This window comes from Tachypleus tridentatus, chromosome 3 (genome assembly GCF_004210375.1).
Source record: "Tachypleus tridentatus isolate NWPU-2018 chromosome 3, ASM421037v1, whole genome shotgun sequence".
NCBI lineage: Eukaryota > Metazoa > Arthropoda > Merostomata > Xiphosura > Limulidae > Tachypleus > Tachypleus tridentatus.
In genome coordinates this window covers 63,932,298-63,949,047 of record NC_134827.1, presented here as the reverse complement: position 1 = coordinate 63,949,047, position 16,750 = coordinate 63,932,298, and the positions used below count along the sequence as shown (strand labels likewise).

Below are 16,750 nucleotides of genomic sequence, written 5' to 3'. Positions count from 1 at the left end.
CAACTAATAACCACACAATATTGATATATATGTTTCAAATTTAGGTCACGATTGTTTTATCTCAACATTACCATTTTTAATGGATCTTACTCTCAAACCCAGTTAAAACACGGGAACGTTAAATTTTTATCTATATTTAGATTTAAATGACTGGTTTGATCCAAAACAAACGTAGACTTTGGTTTTTATACCAGTAAAACTATTTATGATCAGCAGCAAGTTAACATTAAAATAAACAAAGTATTCTACACCAGAACATCAATTGTTCGTATTTAGTTTTGTCAAGTATTTGAAATAAGTGTTATAAACAAGGTACATATTATCAGTAATCGTAATTACAAAAGCAAGTAATTTTATAACTAGAGTACTCTGCTAAAGTAGTCCGTTTTGGATGACAGGGAAACGAATGGATAATGTAAGGTGTGTAATTTTGTCTACTGACCTTTCGTCTCACTAAGGAGAGCTTCTACAGGTACCTATGACGTCACTGGCTATTAAACTACAACCTTTTAAACCATCTGTAACTTTTCTGACTCGTAGGTTATAAAGTAATTGGTATATAGTAATACAAACTGACACTTAATCTTTAAATAGACTTAAGTCGTCACGTAGTGAAATATGCAGAACAATGTTCAGCAATCGATCTTACCAAAGATGTTTCACAAACAATCCTTACAACAATGTTTCTGGTGCTTTATTTTAATATTTTCAGTTCATTCAACCCTTGTGAAAATCAGTGAGTACTGCACGTTTAAGAAAACAACTAAATAGATCGGACGTATATGTGAAGTGACACGTGAGGAGCTGTCTTATACACGGCAACATCAGAGACTCCTGGAAAAACGTGACCACTGCGGATCTCCTTGTAAGGTCTGGCCAACTTTTCAAATATTCTGCTTTCACATAGTTCTAGAGTGTGTTTTTCTAAATTCTGAAACAAAAATACAAATATAAGTTTACGAACACAATCAGGGAAAGTGACGTAATTTGGTGTTGTTGTTATGTTTGTGTAACCTACAACCTTCAACCAGATTTACTTTAAATTGAAATAGACACAGTTTAGATTGTTATTCGTGGAGATTCTGTACCTTCTCTTTGGAATATACATAAGACAACTGGAAGTTTATAACAATAGTTGAAGCAACTAGCCTGAGTTCCAGAAATAAATGTCAGTATTATGTTTGCCCTGAAAACTTATATATGTATAGATATTGTATTGTAAGTATTACATACACTGACACAACACACAAGACGCGGATAACGTCTTTAAAAATTAAGCTTATAGGATTACAAAACTATAATTTCATATCATTAGGTGGTTTACGAAGCTATAATTACATGTAACTAAGACGACTAAAAAACTACAGTCACATGTAATTAGGAGATCAGTATTCACATTGAGCTAGGGAGACTTTAGGAAAATATAGTCACGTGAAATGAAAGGATATAATCACTCCCCTCCCCCAAGGGTACAGCAGTATGTCTGTGAACGTTGATCTATTAGAATCGGGTTTTGATATCAATCGTGTGCAGAACACAAAGAACCCAATGTGTAGCTTTCTGATTAATTACAAACAAACCATTCAATAATCACATGTACCCAAGCGACATTTTGACAAACTATACTTATGTAAAATCAGGGAAGATTTGGGGGACTAACTTCACATTAATCAGGGAAGAGGGACAAGATATTATAATCTCAGGTAACCTGTATATTTTTATCAGAATTTCTAACATAGGACGGAGTTTTTGAAATCAGTCAAATTGATAAGAACAGTCGATTATATCATGTAAGACACAAATTATTTGAAAGTATAGTATAGTTTTGATATTTCTTGAGTTGCTCTTTATTTTAGGGTAAAGCTGAGTCAGGCGCGAGGAATCAAACTCTGGACTTCATTATTGTAATTCCATAAACGTAACTCTGATCCACTATGGAACATTTATTGAAATGACGGATGAAATGAAAGCCTAGTTGAGATAACTAGTTTGGAATATTTAAAACTAGATAAAATGTTATATCAGTCCATTAATACTACCTATCTCTCGTTTTCCATGATTGGATTATGTGCTATAAAGCTCATGAAACGTTCTTATCTGTTATGGTCTGTAATTGGTTGAAAGTAAGTATGCCAGAGCTAAATATAACAAGTTGTTTGAACACGTACTTGTTGGATGAATACTGTGGTTTGTCAACACCGTCGTTATAATGGAACCCAACTTTAGCCAAATGTATCTGGTCATTTGGCTGATATCCAATCTTTACATGGTATCTAGTAAAGCCATCTGGTTAGTTATCGCAAACAAGAACTTATTTTAAGTTTGACTTCTAGGTTTTTTTTTAGTCCATCATGAATCAGAAGGCCTTCTGATCTTCCCCTACTAAGTGTGTCTGGCATTCCATTTGGATCGAAGTGAATTATGAGGCATCTAGATACTGTTCAAGTAGTTCTGGAATTCGAACTATTTATGAATGCGTATGCATACGTACATAACCACATAAACGTCTAAAGATGTGCAAAAGACATGTGTGAGCAGGTGTACTTATATATATACATATGTATTACTACACAGAAAACAATCACCTGTATTATAGAGTTGTTGGATTTAACTAAACTGGTTGGTATACGTTATTTTATTAAGCACATGCAATTTATTATTTCCGTCTGTTTCTCTTAGAAGCCCTTATTTTGTAAATTAAATCTTTAAATAAAAAAATATTTACATAATTATTTGTTGTTTAACATAAGCCCCCTCAGTGGCACAGTGGCGTGTCTGTGGGACTTCAAACGCTAGAGTCAGAGTTTCGATAGCCGAGCACAGATAGCCCACTGCGTTGCTTTGTGCTTAACTCTAAACAAACATGTTCAGCACAAAGCTGCATAATGGACTTTTTGTGCTGTACTCACCACTGGTATCGAAACACAGTTATTATACGTTTTGAGACTTACAGCTGTGCCCCTCGGAGCATCCATTTTGGAATAAACATAATCTAGTTTATACCCTGCTGAAGTTTGCAAGAGATAAAGATGAATTTTATTGTGAAGTGAATACGTGATGTTGAAGTGGTAAAGGTAAAAATATTATTCCGTTGAATAACTTTCTGTAAACGGTGAAGAATGGTAAAATATAGGTCCAGTGTTTACATGGTTAGGCAATCTGTTAACGATTAGTTAACAATAAAAATCCAATTTTATCTTTAGTTTACAGTCTTATAATTATCTCAAAGAAACGACTTAAAATGAAACCAAATAACGTGTGAACTTTACTGTCAAATACACACTTCTTAGTATGATTTTGTTACAACGAGATACGAACCATGGAGTTTATGATTTACAGTGAAACATGCCACCCTGACGTGTTTAAATTATTTGTAATGAACTGGAAACATTCCATTAATATGAGAAAACAAACAAACAAAATTGGGTCTTATGAAACAATTTGTTACAGTTCTTAATAAAGAGTCTGCAGCCTTCAATTACCTCGAGACTTCTTCCCTAAGCTGTCTGAGACAAAGGTCAAAGGTGGTGTCTTTGTTGGACCACAAATAATGAAGATCCTGGAGATAAGAAGCTAAGTTTGAAGGAAAATAAGGCTTGGGGCAGCAAGTGGTTCTGGGATTCTTGGGCAATCACAAGTCCAAAAATTATGTGGAACTGGTTGAGGCTCTGGTGTAGAACTCCGGCAAAATTGGCTGCACATGGGAGCATACTTAGAGGAACAAGGCGAGTGTTACCACCAAGATATATTGGACTTTGAACACCGCTTGCAAGTGGCGTATACACTACAGTCGCAAATCTCGAAAACTACTCACTTCTAAACATTTTTGTTCGTTTTTGTATAACTTTAGAAAAATACATGTAAATATTGATTCATATGTTGTTTTATTCAGACCGTATGTAAATGTAAATGTGCAAATTTGCCCGTTTTTACATATAAAATAAGTTACTTTCTAAACTCCATTATCCAGGTCACAAAAGCAAAGTTTGAAGGGAATAATGGTCATTTTCTGCACTTTTTAACATAAGTAATTAAGAAATAACACATACTATCCAGGAACATAATTTGTGTTACATAGTGTCATGATTTAGGCTTAGAAAGATCAGCTCTATCCTCTTCCTAAAACTGTTTTGATTGGTTTCCATATTTCTTCTTATAAACGAAGTGTATTATACACCTGATCTCTTATGTTTTAATAGTTGTTTAAACTTACTTCAAAGTGTTTCCTGGTAGAAATTCGCTACAATTGTTTTATTTACTCTTAAATAGCATATAATTTACTCAAAGTTAGATTCCGTTATTGTTAACCACAAAGCTACACAATAGGCTATTTTTGTTGTGGAATCACGGGTATCGAAACTCGGTTTTTCACCATTTGTTGCTCTTCGTACTTATCGCTTAACAACTGGGAGAGATTATATATTAATTTTTGAAAGCTGCAACTGGTAACAAAAAGTTTGTGCTCAGAAAGAAATTTGAGAAAAGCTAAAATGTAAGTATAAATTCACGAAAAAATGTTTTGATACAAACTAGATGTCACTTTACGTCTCTTGAAGTAAAAATGAGTTTTGTTAGGAGCAATTCATGGTTTCCATACAATCCTCTCTGAGTCCAGGAGATAAAAACAAGGCTTAAAAGTCCACGGAGCCCTTGAAATTTGAGTTGAACAATACAAATAAAATTACGAAGTGTTAAAACCACTTTTAAATTATTTGGAACCGTTTATATTAATTTAATTTATTAGTAGTTTAAGATTTTTTTTTTTAATCGTCAAGTGTAGAAAAGTTAAACCGTTTTAAAGTTTGTTTATTCACTGTAATAAACTATGTATTTTTTACTTCATAGCTTGTTACCACTAAAGTAAATATTATAGTCAGCAGTCGTCTTTAAGCACATTATGTGTAACTAAGGAATATAAAAAACACACTATATAAATGTTGTATCACAGAGCGATTTTTATCCTTATATTCCACGTACTCAGGTTCTGGTAGGTTTTATTTATTACTCATCTAAAGTGTAATGTAGAACAAAGCAGCAACTTGACTACCATGATGGCAGTGTATCGTATGTGGCCTAATCAGGTAATTAGGGGGCGCTCGACTCGCAATACGAAGGTCGCTGGTTCGAATCCCCGTCACAACAAACATGCTCTCTCTCTTCAGTCGTAGGAGCGTTATAATGATACGGTCAATCCCACTATTCTTTCGTAAAAGAGTAGCCCAAGAGCAGGTGGTGGGTGGTGATGACTAGCTGCCTTCCATCTAGTCTTACACTGTTAAATTAGGGACGGCTAGCGCAGATAGCTCTCGAGTAGCTTTGCGCGAAATTCAAAACAAACCAACCAAACGTATGGTGTGTTTATTATATTTTTAAAAATTGACCTTTGACACGATGGATATATGTAGAAAATGGCTGAAGAAGAAGAGCTGTTCCGATGATCACTCAAAAATCGCGTGACAACCATAATCGATACAAAGTCGTGGTGGGACAGAATGTATCAGAACTACTTGTTTATATCATGATGTCATCGAAAGTTTTTGATTTGAGGAAAGATTTGCAAGAAACGTTTTCCTCGCATAATGTTCATACACCCAGTTTATGAAATTTTCTTTGGATCGAAGATTTAGAATTTTGCAAAAACGAAATGTTTATTGTTCTTAACAGAATTGGAAAATAAATTGATATGAATCAACGTAGAGTGGCAGGACCATTTAAAAAGTCTTTTGTAAATAGTCGTACATGAGCCGTGGTATGCAATGTGCAGTATCATCTGGTAAGAATTGGAAAAGTGACACAATTCATGTGTGCACAAGTTGCTTTCATAATATATTAGTTACTGGCACATACGTCAACCATCTGTAGAATGAAACGTATCGCTGAAACCTGCGCTTGGAAACAGTCGTCTCCGTACACTAACTTGCGTTAAATCTTTGTGTTTGCGTATAACGGATGTGTTTAAAGTGTAATTTCTGTGTTCAAGTCAGTGTTTTGCCATTAAGCGAAATCAAATGGACCATTTATCGAATGTTCTTAATAAATATGATTTATTGTAGTCTCGGATAAAGAGCATTTAATGTTGTTTATCTTAATACGAACTATCACTTTTACACTGAACAAATAAAGAAAGAATTGTAGTACTCATGTTCCAGAACCCTCAGACTGTGAGTCGAGCACCCTTACCACTTGCTCCTGTTTAAACTGAACACATGCTAGTGATAATAATACACAAACACGTGTTTTGTATGATAAATTACAAACCATACAACTGTTAGCAAATGTTAAGAAGTTAATTACACTTATAACGAATTTTAAAATCACATTTCATTGTGCTGTCAAACAAGTTGATAAAAATTTGTTTATTTGAGATCGTTATTTACATACGGAAAATATAGAAAAGTTATTCATGATCCAGATTTAGAAATAGCTTGTTATTTTGATTTAGAAAGATAACTTGCTCTATGTTTAGCTATATTATTAACAATATGTTAATAGTTATAAAGACGATTGTCTCCTGTTTTTAGATTTAGACAAACACGCTTCGCGATTCCTTCTCTTAAATTTCACGATTGACGTTTCATCAAACAAGGTTGGTCCTGAGAAAGTGCCAAATCTCAAAGTCCAAGACGCATGCGCCTATCTTCAAATACAGCCAGCTCAGTTGTTTCTTCACACAACTAGGTTAGTGAAGATATTCAAAACAAGATAGGTTCTGCTGCTTGCTGTTTCCCATCTGTTCTCGTCACTTCTTCTTCAAAGAGTAAGTGCACTTGTCTTTATATTTGTATAATGAAATGTAGTAAGATTTAGTAATGTTACACAAGCACGCTAAACCGCCCCTAATATGGTACATTTCTGAGTAAAATGTTACAAATTGAGTGCTTATTATCAGAAAATAAACACCTGTTCATTTAACCTTTACTAACCAATTGAAATACAGAAAGGATATTGGTGGAAATAGGGCTAACTGACCCTTAAGTACTAATAATAAAAATATATTGTTTTAATAGTTTTGATAATGGTTGAATTTAATCTTAGTAGAGACCGAAACATCGGATCACTTTTTAAAATATTTTTTCTTTACTGTAAAAACTGTAACTTATGCCAAAGTAATAAAAACTCTTGTGTGTTTCTATAGTCATTAGGATACTCGACTCGTAACCTCGAGTCGCAGGATTGAAACCCCGTCACAGCAAACATGCTCGCCCTTTCAGTCGTGGGGCATTAAAATGTGACGGTCAATTCGACGGTAAAATATTAGCCCAAGAGATGATGGTGAGTGGTGATGACTGGGTACCTTCCCTTCAGTTTTATACTGATAAATTAGGGACGGCCAGCGCAGAGAGCCCTTGTGTAGGTAGCTTTGCGCGAAATTCGAAAATAAACAAACAAGACAAATCTATATATTAATTTGCACAATAAACAAACGCGACTGTTGAAATGTGTGAGAAGGCAGATTGTCGGGTGTGATGAATTATGAAGTTCTAGTGTTACGTTTGTGTGATGTTTAATAGTGAAACTCATGTACCCTGAACAACATTTATGTGTGAGAAGGTAGATTGTCCGGTGTGATGAATTATGAAATGTAAGGCTTACATTTTGTTCGGAGAACTAGAATCTAAGACAGTGAATAATTTAACTAATTCTGATGTAACAGTCAAATTTGTTAATAAAAGGTACGTCATCAATATATACACAATAAACGTAACTCAGTAACTACATGGTGGTCAAAACGAATATTATAAACCAGCTGGTGTACCTGTCTGTTCAATGGACATAAAGTTATGTAAATTCATTGTTAATGAAAGGTTATCTTAGGACATGAGAAGTTGTTTCCACCACATGAAACTGTAAAATGACGTTCATAAAAACTGGAAAACAAAATGTGAAAGTTTGTATTATCTCTACATCGATCTAATGAACCTCTTTGTCAGTTCTGATGAAAATCTATCTAAACCCTGCATGGACACTCAAGAGACATATTTGTACAGATGTGACCATATGATCAAAGTACTTTTAATATGTATGGAAGTTTAGATTTTTACTAATGTTAAAGATGAATAGATTTAAACTTCTATTGGTTGTCAGTCTCCCAGTGGCACAGCAGTATTTCTGCGGATTTACACCGCTCAAAACCAGGTTTCGGTGCTTTGTCCATCACGGGTATCGGGCCTTAACAACAACAGATTTGGGTTGAATTGGTTGGAATGAAGCAAAAAACTACACAAGGCCCAAATGTTGACTTATGATTCACTGAGATTTCAAGGACTGTATTGTTTATTTCAAAAGAAGGTTTGAATTTGATTCTCTGTTGTGACTTTAGATTTACTGTATATTTATGTATACATAAAAAGTCAACTTAAGAATTACCATAAATTACATTTAAAACCAGCCAATCAGTGTCCCTAAAGAAACGCCAGGACCGGAACGTCCAATAAACATAATAAAAATATAAACTGTTTCTCTAAATGACTTAAAATACACTTTCATACACTGATCACTAAGTATTTAATACGTAACATACTTTTATGTATTATGAATTTCGTATATACACATACGTTTTGGTTAATTTTCGGAAGTTTGGTGTGATATTTACATCAGAGGTTACATAAAACCAAATTATTTGTGTGGTCATGCCCGATTTTCGTCCGCATGTGAGACCACTGTAAATCTGCGAACTTATATTGCTGAAACACTGTGTTCGATTCCCGAGATTGACGCACTAGACAGCCCAATATGGCTTTGGTGTTATATGTGTTGTGTACCAAATCTGCAACTCTATCAATGTGTACACGCACGTGCACTCAGTGAATCAGTTTCCAAAATGGAAAAACATTCCATACTGTAAAGTATTGTCGTGTAAAACGCACTTTACAAACCGGGTTTTGATACCAGATAGTTCATTAATATGATACTAGAGGCGCTAGAGGTGAGAATTTTATAAATTAACCCATAACTCTACTTGTCGTTTCTTTTCCTAAACACTAATTATTAGCCGAAGACAGAAGGCATGTTTGGTCGTTTTTAATCAATTACAGCAAAGTCACAAACGTCAATGTATTATTACACTTTAATTCATCTGTTGTCTTTGTATGTAGTTAAGTATAAACTTACACTGTGGGCTACCTGTGGTGTGCCCATCACGAGTATCGAAATCCGATATCTAACGTTACAGGTTTTGCAGACTTACCGCTGTTCCACATGAGGATTTCTATTATCTGAAGTTGATTTTGCCAGTTACTTCGATATTTGTTTTAAAACGTATTAGGCTTAACATCACAATCCTTCAATATTTTACAAACAAGTATAGTGTACTATTAACACAATATTTACTATAATCGTAATATAACAACATTGTATTTTATTTCTAATTAATTTAAATTTATCAAATTATCATTAACAGCTCTATTTATAACTACTGAAAGGAAAATTTCATGTATCTGATTTAAGAGCTAAAATACATTAATAATTATACAATATGGATATGCAGTTTTATCACGTTAGTAACATGGTTTATTTTCACAGTGGATAAGAAAGACATGCTATATTTTTCCTTGATACACAAATAGCAAAATATTGTTTGGTTTGTGCAAAGCTATTAGAAGACTATGTGCGCTAGCTGTCCTTTAATTTAGCAGTGGACTGACCAGATGGAATACGGCTAGTTAACACCATACACCTTGTACTCTTGAGTTACTGTTTTACCAGTGAATTATGGGATTGACCGTAACATTATAATGCCCAGCATAGCTAAACGTGCAAACCATTTTCAGTGACGGTTTGTTTGTTTGTTTGTTTTTAAATTTCGCGCAAAGTTACTCGAGGGCTATATGCGCTAGTCGTCCCTAATTTAGCAGTGTAAGACCAGAGGGAAGGCAGCTAGTCATTACCACCCACCGCCAACTCTTGGGCTACTCTTTTAACAACGAATAGTGAGATTGATTGTCACATTATAACGCCCCCACGGCTGAAAGGGCGAGCATGTTTGGTGCGAACGGGATTCCAACCCGCAACCCTCGGTTTCTGTGTCGGAGAAACCAAACCAAGGTCATAGAATGAGAACTTCGTAAGTCAGAGTTTTTGTTAAAATGTAAAAATAATTAAAAGTATGTCTACATAATATTCTTACTGTGTTTAATTAACGGATTACCTTGGTCATAGTCAGCGATTTGAAACCTAACACAATTCAACATTATTTATAAAATTAAATGTAACAACTGTCACGACTTCTATATTGGAGAAAGAAGCAGAAAAATGGAAACCAGATTCAAAGAACACAAACAAAAGAAAACAACACCTTCACGCTTTTATAAACACCGCAAAACAAATAAGCACAACGTAACCATAGAAAACACTCAGATACTAATTAGGGAAAAAATATAAACAAACGCAAAATCAAAGAAGCCCTACCTATACAACAACTCAAACCAAAATAAACCAATATAAAGAAACATTGTTATACCTACACTAATTAATAACCTAGCATCTAAATACAGCGCCCCCTACAATCCCGTACCCGTTTATACTCTCGTCACTAAGACATGCGCCCAACAACGGTGAGTTGCAAACTCTCTGTTAGTTAACCTAAATATAACCTTAGAAGGTCGAAACGTTGTTCACTGCTTTATTTTGGTAAGAGTGTGAATACGCATACCAGCCGTCCTGAGATACATTTTTACATTAAATGGGCTTTTCTTCATCAAGAATCACGAATTTGAAACCCCATGGTGGTTTAACGGTAAACCTGAGATCCTTCAACTCCAGAAGTTATGATTGTGCGTATAGAAGAAGTGTAATATATAAATACAACAACACAGACTTTAATGATACGAATTTAAAACTTTTCTAAACAAGACGATCAGTGTGGTTTATCAGCTAATTATAACGTACTTGTTTTCACCATGATCGTTGTCTTCAACTTAACTAATAATGAAGGATACATTAGATATATTTATCGAATATTGTTTATTTGTCTAACAAAGTGTTATTTATTTGTGGTATAGTAATATCTACAGTAAAGCCCGGCATGGCAAAGTGTGTTAGGGCGTTCGACTCGTAATCCGAGGGTCACGGGTTCGAATTCCGGCCGCACCAAATTGCTCGCCCTTTCAGCCGTGGGGGCGTTATAATGTGACGGTCAGTCGCACTATTCGTTGGTAAAAGAGTAGCCCAAGAGTTGGCGGTGGGTGGTGATGACTAGCTGCCTTCCCTCTAGTCTTACACTTCAAAATAAGGGACGGCTTGCGCAGATAGCCCTCGAATAGCTTTGCGCGAAATTCAAAACAAACAATATCTACAGTTTCGTCATCCTACTGGTAATCTAACACTAAGTGGTGCTCTCCAAACTAACTGGTTCAACATTAACCATCTGTAATGACAGTGGAGTGTTTCTGTTTTCTATAAAATACAGATACACATTGTATGTTAAGTGTGGGAGAGCATGTCAGAGGGTCATGTAACCAATACACCTTACTTGGTTCTAGTATAATTTCGTATTTTGTCGTAATCTGTTACAGAAATCTAACTTTTATAATCAAGTTGGTAATAGAGAGACTGGATACATTTGATCAGGGTTATGGGATCCTATTAGGACTAATAAGGAGTGTTTATTTTCATTATTTCTTCAAAGTTTCTGCAGCTGGTGGTACGTGTTTATTATTTGTAAATGGTATTACGGTAAAAGTTTTATAAAGCAACACAATGTTAAATGATTCAGATTAATGTTGGTACTGATGTAAAATATATTAAATAAAGACTGTAATAAAACTTCTTACATTCTATACTATCAAACCATTTAGACGCCAGAATGCTTGTACTGTGAGTCCGAAGGTTCATGGTTCGTGACTAGTGGCAACAAAGGAGAAAACATCCAGAGCACTTTGTGAGTGTTCGGGCACTTATCACAGAACAGTCAAATCTCACTGAGATTAGCTGATGAGTGGTGGATGGGTGTTGTTAACTAACTATTTCATATCTTCAAGAACAGTAATGAGTAGACGGCCATTTGTACATGTTTCTGAATTTCTACAATACAAACAAGGTATTTTCAGACGTTGTGAAAAGAACAACAACTGAAATCCTGAACAATAAGCGACGATTTGTTCAACTGGTAGAATAACAAATCCATTCTTATCCAGTTGTTGTGTTGGATGAATATTAGAAAAATCGCTGACGACTGATGCACAAACAAACCAAAACTTGGAACTTATGAACTACTAGTTGAATTATTACCTTCAAAATCTAGCGAAGTATCGACCTTTGATTAACATAATTGAATTTGTTTTAACCAATCACCTTTGGTTAAAAGCGCCCCTATCCAAATGAACAACTAAAATGTCGTTCGTGATGGTTCGTTCAAGTTCTGAAAATCAATTATAATAATACTGTGTTTTTGTTTGTTTGTAAAACACGTGTGTTTATTGCTATTTAACAGCGCATGCGCGAGCACGTCATTGTGACAGCAGTAAATATGCACTAGTAGACATTTTTTATATTTAAAAGTCATCATTTTTTTTTTAAAGGTTTAATCTTAGGTCATAAAATAACATTATGAGTTTATTTATCGGTAGTAAAAAGAGAATGGTCGACCTTTTGAAAGTGTTCGAAGTAAAGAGTTTTTTTATCGTTTTATAAATATCTCAAATAGGCCTAGTTTACGTCCAACTCTAAACCAATATGTTTATTTACTGTTAGTATTAAGTGCGGTAAGGCAGAAAATGTAAACAAGTTACACGTGTTTATTTATCAAAATATAGACCGTAGTTAACAAAGGCTAAACTAATCTTAGGCTTAAGACAAATTTGTCTGTTTTTAAATTTCGCGCAAAGCTACTCCATGGTTATCTGCGCTAGCCGTCCCTAATTTTGCAGTGTAAGACTAGAGGGAAGGTAGCTAGTTGTCACCACCTACCCCCAACTCTTGGGCTATTTTTTACCGATGAATAGTGGAATTGACCGTCACGTTATAACGCCCCCACGGCTGAAAAAGCGAGCATGTTTGGTGCCACGTGGATACGAACCCGCGACCCTCAGATTATGAATCGCACGCCTTAACCCACCTGGCAGTACCGGGCCCTTAAGACAAGTAGAGTTATAGAATAAGGTGTGTGTGTTTTTCTTATAGCAAAGCCACATCGGGCTATCTGCTGAGCCCACCCACGGGAATCGAATCCCTGATTTTAGTGTTGTAAATCCATAGTATAGAATTCGGTGTCTACCATTATAATCATTATGCATTCTTCTAAAACTCCTATATTTAAAGAAATACTGTTGTAATAAAAGATTTTAATTTGACCGCAAATGTTTTGTGGGTTTCTGATGAATTTCAAATAAAACAAAACGAACAGTAACAATGATATAACGATATGTTTTGTTATAATTTTTATATAAGATATATACAGCAAGAGGTATATTTAATAAAAATATGTTTTGTTTGCATTTCGCGATTTACCACATCGTATGATACACAGAAAACATTAGGCCTAAAAATTATCACTTGAAACATACAGTAAGCCCCTGAGGACGACATACACAAAATAATTCGAGATATTCCTATTTTGAAATATGTTGCTAGTCTTAAGTTTACATATTGATTTTTATTTCATTTACTAAAACAGTGAGGCTGTTTCAGTACGGTTTCATATAATAAACATGATTTAATGTTGGTTTTGTTAATCACAAGTTATATGACTATTATAATAGCCTCGCTCCCAGATAAACGTGTAGAATGATATTCATCTTGGGCCTGGCATGGCTTAGCGCGTAAGGCGTGCGAATCCGAAGGTCGTGGGTTCGCGCCCGCGTCGCGCCAAACATGCTCACCCTCCCAGCCGTGGGGGCGTATAATGGTTCAGTCAATCCCACTATTCGTTGGTAAAAGAGTAGCCCAAGAGTTGACGGTGGGTGGTGATGACTAGCTGCCTTCCTTCTAGTCTTACACTGCTAAATTAGGGACGGCTAGCACAGATAGCCGTCGAGTAGCTTTGTGCAAAATTCCAAAAAAAAAACAAATCAACAAAGATATTCATCTTTTGACGTTACCATGGAAACAAGTCCTAACGAGTAACCAGATATTCTTGACCTTGGTTCATCCTATATTTAAAGAATTTGCACTTTAACATCACAAGAAACGTAACTTTCTTTAGTAACGATTATGTTAATTTAGTCATGACACGAACACCATTTTATTACAAAGATCAGATGTCTTTTGATTCGTGTCTCATGTTTGTGAAACCAATTTAAATTTCAAGATTAAGGCCTGGTTATTCGCAAAAAAAAACAAGAAACTATGTATGTCCTTCAATGAGTTATGTTTGACAGGACTTAAAGGTTTCATAGAACGATCATTTTAAACTCGATCTAATGTTAATAAACATAGGGTTATTAAAGGAAAGTTACTTTCCATTTTGCATGCCGGAAAGTAGAGATACGTCAGTGGCGCCACGTTCTATAGTTTGTTTTGAAATTTGCCCAAAACTGCACAAGGGTCATCTTCTGTGGCCGTCCATAATTTAGTTCTGTGAGACAAGAGGGAAGGAAGCTAGGCCTAAAGTAGACGTATATCGTGTCTCATACGCAAACATATTTGTAACTATTCAAAACACTTGATATATGAAAAGTTTTTATGACATCATTTACGGTATAACAAGATATTTCGGGTTTTCTTACACACAAAATGAGGACCAGATAACTACACTAGTTATAACACTATAGCAGGATAGTTCTTGATAATTCTAAAGTTTTAAAATAAATACTGATATTTCCAGTATATCACATTATATCTAAAACCTTTTTCTGACTAAAAGTAATCCCAGTTTTCATTCCATGAAGCGATAGTGATTACATGTAGAAACTACCGTACTGAAAATAAAACAGCTAAGCCTATTTTGGTCAGCATGTCTCCCAGCAGTCTACGTGACGTTATTTTCTAGTTTACTTAGCTGGTGTCTTTTTATTTTCACTGTTTGTAAATAAAAAGCACAACGCACGTAAAAGTGACGTTAATTTATCAGTCAAAATAAGAAACTTGAAGATGCACACAAAGTTAAGCCTTAAGTTTAGCCTATTTATGAATATAAGAAGAGATTAATATACTCTCAAACAGGGATTACTCTCCGATATGTCTCACAATGTTAACAAGCTGGTGATTGAAGCGGCGCCTGATGACCGATAAGCAGTTTGTGAAGAGGTCTGACAGTAATGCTGTTGCCAAAATTAATATATACGGAAAACATAAGGGTCTTGGCAAGGACTTATGTTACAATAATTATATGTTTTTTTTATGTTGCTGTTTTCTATATGCCACGAATTAGTTACGCATTTTTGTTTATAAGTATATATGGTTTATATAATGTTTTTAATTCAACCGACAGGACCTTGTGGAAAAAAAACTTTGTTTGTTGCACGTTCTAAATAAACTGTTTTGATTTTTACTCCTGTTTTACCACATTCACTACAACAGTTGAGTAAAAAAACGACATGAAACAAATACTTTTGTATGTGTCTTCATACGTTATACAAGGTATTTTTAACGTAACCAATACGATAAGTTTGTACTTAAGGTACATTATGTAGACATGCGCGGTCATAACCATACAAGACTTCTTGCTTGGTTACATATAATTTGTGTGCCAGTCTTCACCGTAGCTAATTTATAAAAACTGTCAACTTAGGTGTCACCACTCACTTCTCGCTCCACAGTGTTGTGAGATGTTGTGTAAATACCTAACTGTTAACCCATTTAACTTTAACTTCACATTGTAACGAGTGTACAAAGGAGTCCCTCTGGTTATGATTTTATGAGAGCTTTAAGTGTTATAGTTGTAAGCTGAATTTCAACAGAATTCCAATTCGAACAAATAAGTGGGTTTCGAATCCTAATCTGTCTCTAAATGTCCAAAATCCAGTTGTTAAGTTTGGTGAGACCTACCGAAGGTAATGTGTAGCTTCACAATGTTTCATGAAAATGTTAACATTCACATTTCAACAAGTTACTAAACGGTACAATGTTACATCAAAATGTTAACATTCACATTTTAACAAGTTACTAAACGGTACAATGTTACATCAAAATGTTAACATTCACATTTCAACAAGTTACTAAACGGTACAATGTTACATCAAAATGTTAACATTCACATTTCAATAAGTTACTAAACGGTACAATGTTACATCAAAATGTTAACATTCACATTTCAACAAGTTACTAAACGGTACAATGTTCCATCAAAATGTTAACATTCACATTTCAACAAGTTACTAAACGGTACAATGTTACATCAAAATGTTAACATTCACATTTCAACAAGTTACTAAACGGTACAATGTTACATCAAAATGTTAACATTCACATTTCAACAAGTTACTAAACGGTACAATGTTACATCAAAATGTTAACATTCACATTTCAACAAGTTACTAAACGGTACAATGTTACATCAAAATGTTAACATTCACATTTCAACAAGTTACTAAACGGTACAATGTTACATCAAAATGTTAACATTCACATTTCAATAAGTTACTAAACGGTACAATGTTACATCAAAATGTTAACATTCACATTTCAACAAGTTACTAAACGGTACAATGTTCCATCAAAATGTTAACATTCACATTTCAACAAGTTACTAAACGGTACAATGTTCCATCAAAATGTTAACATTCACATTTCAACAAGTTACTAAACGGTACAATGTTACATCAAAATGTTAACATTCACATTTCAACAAGTTACTAAACGGTATAATGTTACA

General features: G+C 34.6%; 1 pseudogene across 1 annotated transcript in view; it reads left to right on the top strand.

Moving 5' to 3' along the window:
* Positions 1–6,632: 6,632 nt before the first annotated feature.
* LOC143246981 (hemocyte protein-glutamine gamma-glutamyltransferase-like) overlaps positions 6,633–16,750 on the top strand; it is a 72,573-nt pseudogene continuing 62,455 nt past the window's right edge. Inside the window, exon 1 of the transcript XR_013026288.1 lies at positions 6,633–6,757. The product of XR_013026288.1 is annotated as a hemocyte protein-glutamine gamma-glutamyltransferase-like (transcript). The remainder of the gene's footprint in view (positions 6,758–16,750) is intronic.